The 17,778-nt window shown below is 42.4% G+C and overlaps 1 protein-coding gene across 1 annotated transcript in view; it reads left to right on the top strand.

Moving 5' to 3' along the window:
• FMN1 (formin 1) overlaps positions 1–17,778 on the top strand; it is a 265,054-nt gene that overhangs the window by 168,108 nt on the left and 79,168 nt on the right. The window lies entirely within an intron of this gene.

Genomic DNA, 17,778 nt, shown 5'->3' with positions numbered 1-17,778 from the left:
ATTGGCAAACAGCGGAGTGCAAGGCTGATATGGCCGTGCATCTCGGGTCTGCATCAGCCTGGATGGGAGGGTGGTGATTGTCCTGCTGGTTTTATGAGTGTAGCAATTTAGAAATTTGTGTTGTATTTTTCATTACTTTTCAGAAAGGAACACTGGGGCCAGATGAATGTCACACATCCAATCACTTGGTACCTGTCGGTCCTTTGGGGTTAGTAGGTGGAAGTGATATGCATGAGACCCAGAACTTACTTAGAAAGCTCACCAAGTTATCTTTAGTCTTTCATGATTCTGGAAGGAGTAGAGAACTTTTGTCAATCACTGTTAGTGAACATGGAAGTTTAATGCATTGGGGGTATTTTCTATTCTGATTTCTCAAATTCAGCTTAAGATGTGAAACAAAAGTAAGTGTGGGGTACAACTTCCAGTTTTAAAAAAAACTCCTGGGGCTATAATGTACAGTGTTGTGACTGTGGTATCTGAGCACCCAGTGTAATATAATAACTAAGTAAAGGTATTTGTATATTTCCATACTATTGGGGTATTTAGCAGGAAGTGGCTACTTTGCTACTAGGGGTCTTCTCACTCATCAAGTTGTAAGCAATTGCATTCTTTATGCCTGAGGAGTCACATACGTGTGTGTTGTGACTCAGTGGATTCATGGTCAGACTAATTTTTACATGAACCACAATTGTTAGTGCTTCTAACAATCACGATGATTTCATTTTTCTTTTGTAAATCACATCCTGTTGCCACGCACAAGTGCAGATGATATGTTTATTCTTACGTCTTTCATCACTCTTCACCACTCCAAATACCCTTAAATAGTATTATTTGACAAAACTGTGCTACGTGTTCTTAATAGTTTCATTTCCTGCGCAGAACCAAAAGGAATTGCATCGGCACCACTCTCCACAATCTCCACAGAGTCTGAGCCTTTTTCCTTACGCGGTTTCTCTCTTCATGGTTTCTCTCCTCCACAGTAGGCTCTTGTTGATTCCAGTTTCCAGCTCCGTTTGGGGCAACCTTGCGCCGGCATCACTTGAGCTCATGCTTTCCCACCCTCAGACCAAACATGGCCATAATGGTACGGCCTTCAAAAATGTGATGCCCGCATTAAAAGTCCCCATAAACATGGCAGGGATCCTGTAATTGGAAGAAGGCGCAGAACAACTGATTAGGTCCCAGGTATAGATCTTGTAGGTGGTCTTTTCATGCTGTTAAATTGGTCATTTGTATTTATAGCTTTGGCAGGGAGGGCTGAAACCTAAACTGGTGCTAATACCAGCACTCTCCCACACTTGGCCTTATCTCATCCGCCATTAATTTTATGTGGCATCCATGAATGGAACCCAGGCAAAATGAATCTGAATGAGCCGTGTTAGTCCTAGTTAATCAAACTATACTGTGAGGGTCTTTGACCAGCCGAGATTAGAGATATTCTAAATGTCAAGAAACTGTTTTCTAGTAAAAAGTAAATAGATAAATTTACAAAACTAAAAAGCAAACAAGACAATAACTGTGATTCCGCACACTGGATGGAAAAAGAATGATCTAAATAGCTGATTGTTGCACGACAGCTGGGACTGTGCTTATCTGTCCTGCACTTTCTTATGCCAACGTAGTATAGGATCAGCCTGGCCCACGGTAGGTGTTAATAACGATTCATTGGATTTGTGAACAAACAACCTATGTTGTGTAAAGTTCCTTGAGGATACCCCCCACCCCCGCCATCATTTTCCTGTTTGGATTATTTTAGAATTGGTAAATCATGCCAGCATCTGATGAGATACATATTTTTGGTCTATTACTCATGCCTGTGGTCAAATCTCCTTGGACATCAAAACATTGAGTTATAAATATGATACAATTCATTCTTGAGAAGTAAGTGCCTTGCTGAGATTAGATTGACAAGGGCCATCAGGGAACTGCTAAACTGTAGACGAAACGCAGGTTACTAGGTAATCTCTTCAACCCTTAGGACGCAGGAAGAGAACCGTCTGTCTGAGTCAGCATATTCAAGCTCTGGATTACAGAGATAAAAAGATCAAAGATCTAGAGACAGCATGACCTAGGGAAGGAAATAACTCTTGCATCCTTCAGGGGGTGTGGAGGGCAGGACCCTGGCTGAGGGGATGCACACGCTGTGTGGACCACACCACACCCTCACGTGCCTCCTGACAACTCAGAAACATACAGGCAGGGATGGCTGCAGATCACATCAAGCAGCCAAGAATTAAAATGATCTGGTGTGATTCATGGTCACTGAAGTAACAGAGCAGTGACCCTTGGAAGGTGGCGAAAGCTATCTTATCGCAGGTTGGTTAAGTGGACTCTTACCTGAAAGAGTTAGTTTGAATCAATCAGCTGTTTTTGTTTTATTTTTTCCCAGAAGTTTCTGCAAAGAGCACCTATCTGTCCCCCCAAAATTAGTCTCTCTCTCCCTTTATTTCCTTCTCCCTTCCTCTCCTCATCTCCTCCCTGTCTTGCTTCTCCCCCAACTCCCCCCCCCGCCTTTATATCTTCAATTTACTCAATTTTTCTTTTTCTCCCCAATGGAAAGTTTTACAAAAAGAATAAAAATGCCTAAATTGTTTTTATGTATGTACAATACAGACATAAATATCTGGAAAAAAACCTGTAAATCAGTCTCACTGTGGTTTTAAAATATGAAATAAAGAAGTATATTCCAGACCAAACAAAGTTTATTTCCAAAACTTAAGGATAAGATATGATATTAGGAAGTCTATTAACATAATGTATCACTATTAATAGCCCTAACCAGATAATTCATATATTTAGATATTAACATCTCTTTACATGTAAAAAAGGCACTTGATAAAATTTAATGTCCACTGTTCATTTAAAAGTTCAATAAAACACTTAATAACATAACTTTCCTAATATAATAAAAAATAAATGGGTTATAATCCCAGATGTGTAACTCATATCATACATAAAAGCTCAATCTTCCTAATATAATTAATTGTAAGGCCTCCTGGACATCATTGTCCAAAAGACTAGCATCCAAGAGAAAGAAAAGCAAATAACATGAACAGTGAAAAACCTTTTAAGCATATTAAAAGATGCAACTCTCAAAGTAGAGGTGCAAAATAAATTACATGGAAATTCTATTTGTCATCTATAATATTGGCATAATTACAGAAGTTTGATTTTAAAAGACTTCATTGGCATTGCAGTCAGGTGAACCTTGCCGCTTATATTGCTTGTGAAAGTGTAAATTGTTACAGCCTGTACGGAGGTCAATTGAGCAATATCTATTAAAGTTACAAATGCATATGCCTTTTGATTTGGCGATTCTGTAGATGCATACCTTCAGATACGCTCCCTCGTGCAAAGTGACGTATGGGCCATGTTGTTTGTTGTGACATCGTTTGTAACAGAAGAAGATTGGAGACAACCTGAGTGACCATCAGTGATGGCATTGTCAAATTATGGTGCTTCCATAGGGTAGAACACTAAGCACCTGTTTTTTTTAAAAAAAGGATGGGAAAAGTCTTCATGTATCGACAGGGAAGCATCTCTAAGATATGTTTTAAGTAGAAAAAAGCAAGGGTCAGAAAACTGGGTATATTATATTACCATCTGAGTCAAGAAGAAGAGAAAAGTGGATACTACTTAATGAAAATCTCTGAAGACAAATAAACTAATCTGGGGCTTTACCATACGTACCGGCTGCGCAGGTTGTCTGTTCTGTTTAGTTGGTACCCAGGCTGTTGTTAAATATTTAGAATATTGCCCCTAATATTCTGACACCTTCATCACTGTAATGGGTGGGGTGCAGAGGTGTTATGCAGGCTTTTCATAAATCTTTTAATCAATGTGAACCTCTTCAAAAAATTAAACAAAAAATGTAAAGACAAGCTACTTACAGGTTTTCTTTCAAGGCTGCCTCCCCTTGCAGGCTTTCCTGCTGTGGTACAAGCTGGAGTCCCTTAGGGTACTGAACTCAGCCCTCCTTGTTCAAGTCCCAAGGCCCTGGAAATTAAATGTGCTTATTCACGGGCCCTTTCCCACCATTGGGGGCTGAACTGGGCCACTTAAAAGGAAACATGAGGGCCTCTTGTATTTTCTTTCTCTCAAGAATGGCAAACAAGGTCAGTGAGCTAGGACCTTGCTTTCTTTCCTTGTGTCCTCCTTCTCAGCTGTGCTCCACCCCTGCTCGCTCTCGCTCTCTCTCTCTCTCTCTCTCTCTCTCTCTCTCTGTCTCTGTCTCTGTCTCACACACACACACACACTTTGCGTATGGCTCCATCACTTTCTGGTGATGGCTGTAACTGAAATGTCCATGAGAATGGCCCCTTGCTCCAACATGGAGGGTGTTTTCCTTTTTCCTCATCTTCTGTTCCCTGTTGTCTTAATCCTCTTCTCCATTTCATTTGGAGCCTGTTAAACTCCAGTACACAGACGTCTTAGGTGTCTCGGTGTACTCTTTCCTGGACACACAGGTGAGAGAGCGAAAACCTACCTCTTGAAATACCTTGACACAGGCCACCTTCTATCTCTAACCACAGGATAGGACCGCTTATTAGTCATTTATATCTCCAGGTCATTGCCAGGATCTGATCTCTCCTTTGAGTGTTGGCCTTTTAAGCCTTAACTCTAATTTTTTGAAAGACAGGCTTTGTCTCCTCTTTTTAAGCAATGTCTTGGAACCACATGCAAGTAGAATAGAGGTTGGGGTGTCTGGGTTTGGAGGGAAGTGTAGGGTAAGTGTTATTATCTCTTGCTGAGTCTTCTGAGAGGAGCAGCTGTTGAGACATGTGCGGCCACAGCTCCAAGCTCATGAGACTGAGATGCGTTAGTAGAACAGGGAGTGTATCTTCAATTGATTTTTGTAACTTGGAGTAAGGCCTTTAACCATGGAAGTGTTAAGGTGTCAGTAGGTCCCACCCCATGATGGTATGGTCAGTGTCGATGTGGTCCCTTTATTTCCCTTTTATCCTGGCAGAGTCTGAGATCCTTTGAGGTTCTGGAGCTCCTGTTAGAGTGACTCCTTCATTAGGAGTGGAAACATCCCGAGTGGAAGTATGGGCCAAAGCCAAGTGAAGCAGGCTCTTTCTGCATATGAACTTTCTCGTCTACTTCTGAATTTCTCTCTCCATATTTCATTGGCTTATTTGGGGGAAACTAGAAGTTGACTAGATTGTGTTCCCCAGAAGCCAGATTTTAGTGATTTATGAAGTTTTATTCCTGATACTGAGCCATAATTTTGTTATTTAATCTTCCTGTTATGACCGCATGTATACTTTTAGGTTAAATAGGCTTTTTTGGTTTTGTTTTTGCTTTTTAACTATTCTGAGTGTAGCAAAAAAAAAAAAGGCTTTGTGCTTGAAGTTAGGAGACCTTGGTTTGAACCCTAGCTTCACTACTTTAACTTCTCTCTGTGACTTTGGGCACATATTGAAGTTTCTTGAAGCCTTTTCTTTTTCTTGTCTAGAAAATGGGAATAGTAATATCTACTGTATAGTGTCATTATGAAGATTAGGTGAGACAATATACATGTAGAACCGTTGCACAAACTATATAAAGCATTAATAAACACAATGTGTTATTTTTAGAATATAACTATTATCTCATCATCACCCTCTGTGAGAAACACCCATGGGTTGAAAATTTCCCTCGAGTTTGCAGTTCAGGCAGGGAATTGGGAGGACGCCTCTGCCTTCAGCAGTTGAAGCACAGTGCTTCACGGCACCTTTGCAGTGGTGCTGTGGGGCTGACTTTGTTATTCCTGCCTTTCCAGGCTAGGAAAACTGAGTCTGAGGATTTCAGGAACTTACTCAATGTCAGTGGGCTCTCAATTTCAGTGTTGGTATTGTGCCATCCTAGTAACTTGGAAAATCACTTCTTTTTCTCTGTGTCCCAAGGATCTTGTGGGTAGCTAGAAATAAGTATTTGCGCCCATCATCTAAACAAGAAAAATGTGAGAATAGCAGACTTACCTGCCATAGCTTAACCCCAGGACCTCCCATTCCTAGAGTCTTGATAGAGACCCCGCAATACCCTCCCCAACAGTAACAGTGGAGGAATTTCGTTTGTACTCTGGAAATAACAGTGGTGACAAGTAGTTAAGTATTTTATGGAATGAGTATTGAGCTCCAAATCCTTGCATAATAGTTGTTTTCATGATAAATTGCTTCATATAATTGTTGGCTCCACCGCCATTTCCTCTTTGGATTCTTTACAACTATATTGAGATTTTAATGAGTGATTGATTGCAGTTGGTATCACATGACCTCTCTTTGAATCACTCAGTTATTGTCTTCATGCTGAAAGAACTTAGCACTTGTACTGCCTTCTGGGAGTTATTTTGCAGAATACATATTATATAATATGTGGTTTTGCAGCTAATGTACAACTCTGGAAAGATCTCTTTACTCTTTAAAATAATACGGGTCTGTTTCTTCTGCTGAGTTCATTCTGCTTTAGAAGCATCGAGGCAGCCCCAGCCACACCCAGGGCTAAATGAGATAATGCAGGTGGAGCATTTAGCGCAGAGCCTGGGACTGTATGTCAGAAGCTGCTGCCACAGTTATATTCTCACTTTATTGCGTTCCTCTTAGGTAATTCAGGGGGCAGAGCTCAGGAAGTCAATCACAAAAGTGTTACCTGCCTGTGAGCAGCTGTATTTCCAAATTCAAATGGCAAATAATAAACAACTGCAGTGAAAGATCTTAGGTACTTGAGGAAAGTCATATTCATCTTCTTCATCTCTTTAAAAGAAAGCCAAAAGCAACTAATATAAGCTGGATTTCAGTGGGACCTGAAGCTTCCTTTTTGTTATCATTTGTAGATATCATCATGTATGTAATTAGAGTAAAAATCGGGTAGGAAGAATCAGCATAAGTTAAAAGGTACCTTTTCTACAGGATTGTATTCTTCCACCATTAGGCTATTTTATTTTGAAGTGTGATTTTAATTTCTATAGTTACCTGTTAATATCTTGTTTGCACTTTTCCACTGAAGAAGGCACACCTCATGGATGTCACCTCAAGGCTACCCAAATCAACAATATTACCACCTAGTGGCCGCTGAGTTGAACTGCAAACACATGATCCTTGGGACCCACAGAGTTAGAGTGCTGTTTCTCAGGGGCTCTAAGTGATTAGAAATGACAGGAAACACCACTAGAGTAAGCGACACTAACTACCCTTAATAACTGTTATTAACCAGGACATTCAGACTGTGCTTTCTAGAGGATGGGAGAATGATGAGACTGAGAGCTTGCAAGCTGAACCCAGAGAGTGTGGCCAACTCTTTAATCCTTGTATTAGTCTTTTAATTGAAAAGAAATTTATATTTTTCTACCTGTGTTTGTATTTAGGTCTTGATTGAACTCTGCCATTTTTCTTCTGAAAACTTACAATTACGTATTTAAGCAGATCATAACTGTTTTCAACAGGGATGAACAGTGAATGTTATTTTTTCATTATAGGAAGCATGCAATGCCAGTTCACACCCTTTTATAAGTTTAGCGAAATCTAATTATTTAGCTTCTTAAAGTGCTGTTCCTTGGTAGCACATCCTCGCGCTACCTTCGAGTCTGACATGAGAACCCTTGTTACTTATCACTTCCCTTCTACCCCTAGCATCTACTGACTTGTTGACATTCAAATTTTTCACTGAAATGAACAAAGCATCTGCCTACTGAGCTCATCACACCATCCCAGTTTCTTGCTGAAAGAAATGAAATGTGAGGTGAGAAATTACAATAATTCTAAGGGAGCGTAATATATTCATTTCGGTAATAGAGAGATCCACTAAAAAATCTACTTGAAATTATTCTTCCCAGGAGAGCACTGTTCTTCCTTTAGTATCTTCCCTTCGGTTTTAGGATTATATTTTATTAGCAATTAGGCTAAAAAAATATTATGTGTGTGATCATCTACTTTCTTAAACTTAAGCTCCCTCTGGCATTGGTTCCCAGTTTGTAGTCATGGCTGTGGCATTCATTGTAATTGATCTGAGCTTCATGTGGTGAAATGGGTTCCAACATGTTGACCACAATTGATGGAGTACAATAGTCCTGGGTAAGTAAGATTCAAGGGATGGGTTTTATATCTCCTTCAAATTGTTTTCTTAGTGTTTCTGTTGTGGTCTCCTGGGAGACTCTAGGGAAAAGAAGGCTAGCTTCAGAGTTACACAAACCTGAATTCAAATCCCTCCCCTAACTATCCAACCTTGGGAAGTTTACTTCATCCGAACAAGGCTGAGTTCTCTCACCTCAAAGATGGAGATAACCATCCCGGGACCATCAGGTCGTTTGGATGACCAAATCAGCCAGCCTTGTCAGCCACCTAGCACAATAGGTAACATAGTCAAAGGCATAAATATTTGTTCTCTGTCTTCCCTTTACCCTCCCTTACTTACATTTCTTAAGCAAAGTCAGTTTTAGTTTCATCTAAGATGCTTTGTTGACCATGGGTCCTTCTTTTGCTGTGCTAGCACAGATCTAGCTGCTTGACTGTTTATTAAATATTAATTAAGGTCTTACTGTGTTCTGGAGATTTTGCAACTTGCTAGTGATACAGTGAGCAAGATGCACACAGTTTTTGTCTCTAGAATTTTTAACCTGCCAGAAGAGATTATAGCTTGTTGGCATCCAGAATCCCTAGGGTATATTCTGGTTGTATGTTGCTACATAATCAAGTCAGTAGCTTGAAACAACAATTTATTACCTATCTCTTACGGTTCTATGGGTGGACTTAACTCAGTTGGGTGGTTCTTGCTTTGAGTTTACCATGAGGTTGGAATCAGAAGGTGGCTGGATGGTTGGATTGGAGTTGTCTGAAAATTTCTTCATACACATATATGGATCCTGGGCTGGGATGGACAGCACAGGCAGTGGCTGGTGGGATGCCTCCTAATTGGGGTAGTCTCTCCACGCGACTTGGTCTTCCCCACGACACGATGGCTGTGGGGTAGTTACACTTCTTACTAGTGGTTGGCTCTTTCCAGGACAAATGTCTCATCCCCCTTCCCCCCCAAAAAGAAACAGAAACTGCTAATTCTCTTAAAGTCTAGAGATAAACTTGGCATCACTTTTGGTCAAAGAAGTCACAAGCCAACCAACTTTCAAGAGTGGGGCAGACTGCACCTCTCGATGGAGAGCTATGCATATGTAAGGGAAGGAAAGGATGTGATTGTGGCCATCTGGAATCAAACTATCAGAGTGTGTAATCGGTCGTCCCTCAGTTTCATGTCCCTGGATACCTAAACTCTTAACTCCTAGGTTCTGGCTTCTACTAGACTTAGTGCATCAAGATTTGCAAAGCCGGCCACTGGTGCTTGCCCCAGGTACAGGGATCCATGTCGTCTTTAGGGATCAGATAAGCAGCAAATATGTTTAGCTCTGGTCCTTACAACTTCTTCAGGACAGGTAGTGTTTCCAGGGAATGAGTCTTCATCATTCTCCTCAATCTCTCTCGAAAGAAAAGTCCTGATTTGTCTGTGTTACTACATGGAAAGAAATTAACACCTTCAAGAAGAGTAGCCTTTCAAACCTGCCTTACCAAATGGTTCGTGTTACACACCTCTTTTACTGCATGACAGCCGTCCGCATCAACCAGGATATTTTTTCTAGGACTCAATATAAAGTCCTATTTGCTGAAGTTTCTATTTCACTGCTTCTAAGATAGAAGTTGGAGTTGGACCCCCCAACAGATCATTCCCCAACCAAATCTCAACACTCACACACTTGACACGAAGAAGTTCCCAGGGACAAGTGCCCTTTAACCTTCTCATCTTATTTTAAATATGGTTCAGAGTGTTAAAAAAAAAAAGGCACAGAAGTCAACATTCCCAGCATGAGCATGAGAGAGAAGAGGAAGTTTAAGCTATAGCACACATTCTTATTGTCAGCAAAAATAATCTATGTAAATTCTGGGTTTAACTATTTTTACAACTTTCAAAGGAGTAAATCATCAGAAAATTGACAAAATTAGGAGCTAGGGAATTTCCATTCTGTACTCTGGCTTTCAATGAAATTGTTCTCTCTAAAGCCAGTGGGAGGTTCTGCGTGCCTTTTCAGTGGGTTATGACTCGCCGTCCGGTTCGTCAGTGCCCAGGGCAACAGTGCTTGCTGTGGCAGAGCCGAGGACCAAGCAGTGCTCCCCGCTCAGAGAAGCATTTGCTCAAGAATTTTAGTCGAATATGAATCCGTTGAGGGTTTTTTTTCCCAAGAGGGTAAGGAATGTTTTCACAACGGATTTATAAAGACTCTTCTTAGCTTCAGCAGGCAGGTGTGGTCATGCAGGATCAGGATTTTTTTTGTACTTAGAGGAGCTCTTTCTGCTCTTGTCAGGGTTGTTGTAGCTGAAAGTCCTAACTATAAGCTACTGAGTAAGAGAGCAGATAGACCTCATCAATCGCACTTTGCATGAATACACTTTAAAATGCTTTCTGGTTGGGATGGGGCCAAGGGAAGGATCAATGGAGTATATAGGTTTAAGAGCTATTTCTGAATTGCATTGGAAATAATATTTTTGATTGCTTAATTTATCTACCAGTTTTCTGTTCCTAAAAATATACATAAGAAATCAGAATCTGGAACTTATATTACAAGTTCATGAGTTTTGGCTACATGTTCTAGGTGGATTGATTTGAAACATCACCTGTCTTAGTTTAAAATAACAGCAATGTTCCCTTGGATTTACGTACCTTCTTCTCAGGGACACACTACATTTACTCCGAGATTAGAATATCATAAGTGTGTGTCTATATGTAATTTTTTCTCAGAAATATTGAGTGGACAGCATCCAAGAAGAATCTAAAGTAGAGCAAGCTAGAAAAGTAGTCTAGATTTTTTCCCACAAACTTTGATTATCCAAACTCAATGAAGATCAATGAGCTGTCAGGGAAAAGAAAAAAACTCCTAAGCAAATATCAATATATCTAAAGTAATGGCCAAAGGGATAAAGAAAACCACTGGATGGCTAAACTGTGATAAATGGTGGTGGTTTGTTTGTTTTTGAATTTTGATCTGTGTAAGTTCCTCCGTGATCAGTGGTGTCTGTGTAATACAAACCTTTTGTACTGTGACACACTCCTGCCTCTGTGTGCCTTCCAAAGACTGGGGAAGATGGAGTGAAGAGTCATCTTTTCTCCTTTAAACAACTATTTCTCACACTGTTCCAGACTTTACCAGTTGTGTGCATTTACTCTCCAGCACTTCAGTTATCCAAAATTACAGTCCATTCACTGCTCTGTAAGACTGGGCCGTGCAGACCATGGGCACAACTTTCTGGGATGTTTGTACTATTCTCGTACTTTCCACCTTCCTGTTGGGTGGCTGCCCTGGTCACCCCGAGGATTGCTCTCTGGCCCCAACTGGCGCCTCTCCCCAAGCAGCATGTTTAACTCCCAAGGGGTTAAAGGTGCCTCTCTGTCATACTACCAAGTGAAATAACCAAGCCTCCAAGATCCCTATAATTTTACAGCGTATGGAATTCCACATGATCTAAACTACGTTTCAAATAGCTGTTATACTTTTGGAGCAAAATGGTTTTAATCATCTGCACACGACTGCCTGCCAGAGATTAGCAGCTGCAGCCATGCCGTTGACCCCTTAGTGGTATTTTTAAGGTGCTGATGCTAAATGCTCCCAGTCTCCTACTAGTGATCTGGAGAAAATGGAGCTGCCCCCAGCCAGCTATCCAAATAGTAGCATGGCTCCTCCTCAGAATACGATCATCCTCAAGGTGACCTGGTGCTCAGCTCTCTCCAGAAAAGAGATCTCTCTTCTCCCAGCTTTCCTCTGCCCTCCCACGACCACAGCGGCTCCTAGAGTCGGGTCTGAGCTGCACAGACACTCACCAAGGGCTGGGACACGGCAGTGACGAGCAGAGAGCTGAGGTGATGAATGCAGGATGCATGGAGCTGGGGCTGCTAGATTTTGCTGACAACCTCAAGCTGTTACTCCCTCTGCTTTGGATTCCAGGGCTGTGGTACCCCTCCCTGGGATGATTGGTCCCTCCCCGGGTTTGTTCAATATAGGTTTATTCGGATTCTAATATGTGGTGCTCTACGTGCTCAGAGGGCAAAATCTGAAGTGTATTTGGTTGACCTACCAATATAGGTCTCCCCCCACCCCAAATAGAGTCTTCAGTGTTCCCACAGGAAGTTCTGGGTAATTAGAAGCAAGTTGCTTCCCACTCTGTGGCCCTATTTCTGCACATTAGCACAATCAGTGTGGGCTGGGCAGTGCAGAGACAGATTTTTATTTATTTAAGCCCATTCTCATTTTGAGGAAAAATAGGTCTTCAGTAGAATGCTCTCAGTTCTGTTTCCAAACTCAGAGTGGCGCCAGGCCTTAGTGACTCCTTCAGTCAGCCAAGGGTGTAACTGAGAAGTCTGGATCTCTTGTCTCCAGAAACCAACCTTCTGGTGTAGACAGAGAAAAGATACAGAGACCGTGTTAGGAGTCGCTAATCATCATTAACAACCATAGTCACTTTTTGGCTAATGTCCCCTCACGTGTAGTGTCCTGCTGTGGAATCTGGAGGCTTCCAGTGCTCGTCCTCAAGTAGCTCACGTGTGAGTTCAGGGGAGGAGGAAGACACCAAGGTGGTGAGCAGTCATATACAGTACAGCAAGTGCTAAGTGTTGAGTGAAGTCTGAAAGGACCAAGAAGTCCACTTGAATTGTCTTATCTGCAGAAGCCTTGGAAGTTAGCTTGGTGTTGGCACTCCCCTGTTGACTCTTGTATCTGCATATCTCAAAATTTCTGACCTTGGGGAGTGGGGCCGTAGGTGGACAGGGTGCCGAAGGCTGTGGGGCTAATGCTACCTGGGGAAAGCCAGCTGCTTAAACCCGTCTTTACTCGGCCTACCGGTCCCTGGCTTTGATCTGGAGTTGTGTTCCCAGGAGAAATCTGCCTGCTCCTCTTCTATCACATACAACAGGCCGCCCCCCCACCCCCCAAGTTTGGTCCAATTTCAAGGGAAATGGGATGTTTGTCCAGTCACCATCTCTGGGCTGTGTAAACAAGTGGACGGGCAATTAGTGGCTCTGTCAGAGCCTTGGCCCACCGCTCTGCTTGCACAAATGGAGACTCATCACTCATCTTTTGGACTACAGTCATGCAAGCATGAGATAATGGGGACTGCTTGGCTTTTGAGATTTCTTCATGCTGTTTAGATTCCAGTATTTGTGTCAAGATCCTGTTGTTCAAGTATTTTTGGCAACAGCAACCACTGCCACTCCGCTCATTTGGGGGAAAAATCATTTAGATTGTTTGCCTTGATTTTTTTTTTCTCCTTAAACCATTTTCTTTTAACGAGCAGGAAATAGGACTGAGACATAGAGATCTACAGGTAATAGCTTTCCTTAATTAGCCCAATGCTGACAAGAGAGGTCACTCAGTTGAACACGGGTTTTTCTTTGTCCCTTGAAGTGGCCGTGTGTGTTGTACCCACAGATCAGGGCGGGGGCGGGAATGGGCTGTAGTCTCCTGGCTGCTCAGCCGCCTGTGGCCTTGTCAAACATGCAGCCAGGTCACTTACAGGACTGCTGTCCTTTGTGTTTACTTGAGCATTTCATCCCAGCCTGTGTGTCTCTTCTCCCATTCGTAATGCCCCAAGAGGCTTTGTGGAGCGCTCCCCCAGCGCACTTGGTCTCTTCTTGAGGTGCTCAGAAAGCAGCCCCCAGTCTCTGTGCTCAGCACAAGCTGGTGGCATGGTGTGTCCTTCGTTCGTTCTTCAGAAATTGTCGTCACCTCCTCAGTTTTTTTTCTTTTTCTCCTTCTGCTTTTAATTTTCTTTTTCCTCTTACCTCCATTTTCTCTGCTTTCTTGCTTAGCTTTCTATTTGCTCTGTGTCACCCCGTCCCCCTACTTATGTTTTTGTTTTCTTGTAAAATGTTCTCCAGATTCATTCTTATTCAGGAATCATTATATTTGCCCAGTGTCATTCTGGTCCTTTCTTTCTTTTTCCTCACCACTGTCCCGCTTGCATTCATTCCTTTCCCAGCCATCATCTTTCACTTCCCTGAACCTTTGTAGTTCTTCCAATTGGGGGTGTCTCTGTGTCATGCCACACAGAGGAGGCAAGAGCACTCGGTGATGCTTTCAGCATGACAACTGTGAAAGTGGTCATCTTTTCCCCATTTTGCCCTAAAACAGTCATCTGATGATGGGCCAGGAAGCAGCAGAGAGCACATCCAGTTCTCTGTGACCAATGACAGCTATTCTTTTCCAGTTGTTTATTCAGCATTTTTAGGCTCTCTAGTGTGTGGGAGGCCCTCCCTGTAAAAAAAAAAAAATGATGAATTGGATATAAATTCTAGCCACAGGGACCCAATAGCCCTGACACAAAGAATTATTCCACCTTTCAGCAGCAGTTGGTAGAGTCCATCAGCCCATCCTTTACAAAACTCCTTCTCTTAGCTTTAGGCATTTCCTTTTGTCTTCTTTCTGCTTCTCGAAGGCTCCTCAATCTTTTTTTTAATTTTATTTATTTATTTATTTATTTTTAGAGAGGGAGAGAAACATCAATGTATGGTTGCCTCTCCAGATCCCATTACGGGGGACCTGGCCTGCAACCCAGCCATGTGTCCTAGGCTGGGAATCGAACCAATGGCCCTTTGCTTTATAGGCGGGCACTCAATCTATTGAGCCACACCAGCCAGGGCAATGCTTCTCAGTCTTTACTGCTGGTTCCCCATCTTCACGATCTCTAAACTTCGGAAGGCTTCAAGACTCAGTCCATGGATCTCTTCTCTTTCTAGCTCTGCTCATTTACCAGGTGATCTCATCAAAACTTTAAATAACCTTCTTTATTCCTTTGACTCCCATATTTTTATCTCTAGCCCATACCTGTCCTTGGACTCCTGATTTGTATGTCGGACTGCTTGCTCAGTGTCTTCATTTCGGTGCTAAATAAGTGTGCATAAGCATGTCAGACCTGGTGTCCCACACCAAATTTTAATTTCCCCACTTCACCCTATTGCCTCCACATATCGGCTTTCCTCGGGCAAATGGAACTGCCATTCTTCAAGATGCTCAAGCCAAAAATCTTGGAAACTCACGTCATTTTTTAATCTTTATTTTACAACCAAGCCATCAGCAAATCCTGTCACCCTGGATATCCTGTTGTGTATCCAGAATCCAGCAATTCCTCTTCATGCCTCTTACTACTACACTGATTTCAAGCAATCATCATTTCTCACTGGGACTGTTGGAATATCTTCTAACTGGTCTTTCTGCTTCTAGACTTGCTGTTCCTTATAGTATAATTAATACAAAATCCTTATCTTATAATTAATATAAGATTAGGTGACTCATTTCAATCATCACAAAATTCAAAATCCTTGTTAAACCCACTAGTCTCTATAGGATCTGACTCCAAAAACCTCGCTGTCTTCAATTCAGAAATCCCTTGCTTGTTCTCTCTCTCACATTTGACCTTCCTGATGATCTCTGAGCCTAGCCAGCATTGTTTCCACTGTAGGAAGTATACCGGCCCTTCCTCGGGTCAGAATCTCTCTAAGTCCTTTCCCCAGATACCACATGGCTTGCTCCTGCCCTTCATCCTTGTCCTTGCTCAATTATCAAAGAGAGTACCCTAATAAAATAACACTTCCATAGACTCTATCTTTCTCTTCTTGTTTCCTTGCTTTGTACAGCTTCTGACCACTTATCTCCATCAGAAATACCATGTATTTATTTCATTGTTTTCTGTCTGCACCCATAAAAATGTATGTTTCTTTCTTTTAAAATATATTTTATTGATTATACCATTACAGTTGTTCTGTTCCCCTCCTTCAATCCCCTCCACCCGCACACTCCCTCCCTCACTATTCTCCCCCCCTTAGTTTATAACCACGTGTCTCAATTTCTTTAGACTCTATATTTCCCCCACTATTCTCGCCCCCCCTATCTATTTTCTACCTACCATCTATGCTATTTTCTGTACCTTCTCCCCCCTTCTCCTCCTCCCACTCCCCTGTTTCTAACCCTCCATGTGTTCTTCATTTCTATGGTTCCACTCCTGATCTAGCTGTCCTCTTGGTTTGCTTTTGTTTTAGGTGTGGTTGTTAATAACTGTGTGTTTGCTGTCCTTTCACTGTTCATATTTTTCATCTTCTTTTTCTTATATAAGTCCCTTTAGCATTTCATATAATAAGGGCTTGGTGATGATGAACTCCTTGAACTTGACCTTATCTGAGAAGCACTTTATCTGTCCTTCCATTCTAAATGAAAGTTTTGCTGGATAAAGCAATCTTGGCTGTAGGTCTTTGGATTTCATGACTTGGAATACTTCTTTCCAGCCCCTTCTTGCCTGTAAGGTCTCTTTTGAGAAATCCGCTGACAGTCTGATGGGTACTCCTTTGTAGGTGACTGTCCCCTTATCCCTTGATGCTTCTAGGATTCTCTCCTTCATTTTGGTCTTGGCTAATGTAATTATGATGTGCCTTGGTGTGTTCCTTCTTGGGTCCAACTTCTTTGGGACTCTCTGAGCTTCCTGGATTTCCTGGAAGTCTATTTCCTTTGCCAGACTGGGGAAGTTCTCCTTTATTATTTGTTCAAATACGTTTTCCACTCGTGGCTGTTTCTTTCCCCCTTCTGGTACCCCTGTAATCCGGATGTTGGAACGTTTCAAGATGTCCTGGAGGTTCCTAAGCCTCTCCTCATTTTTTTGAATCCTCATTTCTTCATTCCTTTCTGGTGGGATGTTTCGTTCTTCCTTCTGGTCCATTCCATTGATTTGAGTCCCAGTTTCCTTTCCATCGCTATTGGTTTCCTGGACATCTCCCTTCATTTCAATTAGTTTAGCCTTCATATGTTCCTCTAATTTGTGACTGTAATCTACCAATTCTATGAGCATCCTGATAAATAGTGTCTTAAATTGTGCTTCTGAGAGGCTGGCAATCTGTTGGTCGCTTAGAGTTATTGGCTCTGGGACTTTGAGTTCCTCTTGCGCCATCTTTTGGGCTGTTCGTGCCTGTTAAGTAGCAGGATCGGAGCCCTAGGTGTTCACCAGAGCAGGGCAACTCAGTCACTGGGTTGTGACGTTGTATGTGGGGGCGGGGTCAAAGAGGGACAATGGCTTCCCTCTGCCACCGGCTGCTGCGACCCCCACCGGCACCGCAGCCACCACTGTCACCAGGCCCACGCGCTTCGTTCCACTGCACGTGAGTGTGCCACCACCGTCAGCCCTCCACCACTGGGTTCATCCCCTGGGGCCTGCATGGTCCGTCTCACTGTGCGCAAATGTGCAACCTTGGTCAGTCTGCCCCACACCCCGACTGGCTTCGGGATGCCCGCGCGCCTAGCGCCTAGGTCGGGGGATCTGTCCTGTCCGACCCAGCTCCACTGCTGGCTCCGCCTCTCTTACCGTCCCCATTGAACGGTTCCTAGCTGTTGGACTTCTGTATAATTCCGTTTTCTGGTCTTTGGGTGTGTCCTAGTTCTCCAAAACTTTTGTTGTAGTCAAACTTGGTTGTGGGAGAAGGCGCAGTGTTTCCACCTATGCCTCCATCTTGGTGGAAGTCCAAAAATGTATGTTTCTTGACATCAGGAATTCTGCTGTACTCCCTGTGTACAGTGCCTATAGGCATTCTATGAATATTTTCAAATTTGTGGATAAAAACTGTGCCTTTGAGGACATGCATCAAAGATATCATGTAACTCAGAGGTAAGAGAAACCAGGAATAAAGGTGGATTATGAGCTAAGCATTGATGTCTGAGATGTGAAGCATATTCCAAGGGAATTGAATTGACTCCATGGAGCGTATACAAAGTACAGTAAATACATTTAT

The sequence above is a fragment of the Sturnira hondurensis genome, unplaced genomic scaffold (assembly GCF_014824575.4).
Source record: "Sturnira hondurensis isolate 20B ecotype Veracruz unplaced genomic scaffold, ASM1482457v3 Scaffold0008782, whole genome shotgun sequence".
NCBI lineage: Eukaryota > Metazoa > Chordata > Mammalia > Chiroptera > Phyllostomidae > Sturnira > Sturnira hondurensis.
This window is presented reverse-complemented; position numbering and strand designations above follow the sequence as displayed.